This window comes from Moschus berezovskii, chromosome 4 (assembly GCF_049115385.1).
Source record: "Moschus berezovskii isolate FMDL1 chromosome 4, NW_MosBer_1.0, whole genome shotgun sequence".
Taxonomy (NCBI): Eukaryota; Metazoa; Chordata; class Mammalia; order Artiodactyla; family Moschidae; genus Moschus; species Moschus berezovskii.
The window spans coordinates 99,444,840-99,445,464 of NC_142463.1; the positions used below are offsets into that span (position 1 = coordinate 99,444,840).

Here is a 625-nt window from a genome sequence, read left to right on the forward strand (position 1 = left end):
GCAAGCATGCCCAGACAATTCAGTCATGTCCAATTCTTAGCAACCTCATGAGCTGTAGCCCACAAGGCTCCTCTTTCCATGGGATTTTTCAGGCAAGAGTAGTGGAGTGGGTTGCCATTTCCTCCTCCAGGGATCTTCCTGACTGAGGGACTGAATCCACATCTCCTATGGCTCCTGCATTGGCAGGTGAATTCTTTATCACTGAGCCACCTGGGAAGTCAGACATTATTCTATTTTATTGAAGTACAGTTGATCGCTTCTCGGCCTTTTGGCTAAGATCAAGTGTAGTGAAGTATAGTTGATTTATAATACTGTGTTAATTTTTTCTGTACAACAAAGTGATTCAATTATATGTTTATATATATATTCTTTTTCATATTCTTTTCCATTATGGCTTATCATAGGATATTGAATATAGTTCATTGTGCTATATAGGCTGATTTTGTCATTTATCCATTCTATACATAATAATTTGTATCTGTTAATCCCACAGACATCTGTTATCTATGTCTGTAGCATCGCACACTTCAATGCAGCCAAATGGAGTTTTCCACTGGCCGCTCCATATGTCAGCCCTCGTCTCTGTTGGTTGGCCCCAGCATGGATAGTAGGCACGCTTTAGTAA

The 625-nt window shown here is 40.2% G+C and overlaps 1 pseudogene; it reads left to right on the forward strand.

The window, feature by feature from the left end:
* The first annotated feature begins 252 nt into the window (after positions 1-252).
* LOC129541916 (U2 spliceosomal RNA) lies at positions 253-348 on the forward strand (annotated as a pseudogene).
* Positions 349-625: the final 277 nt, after the last annotated feature.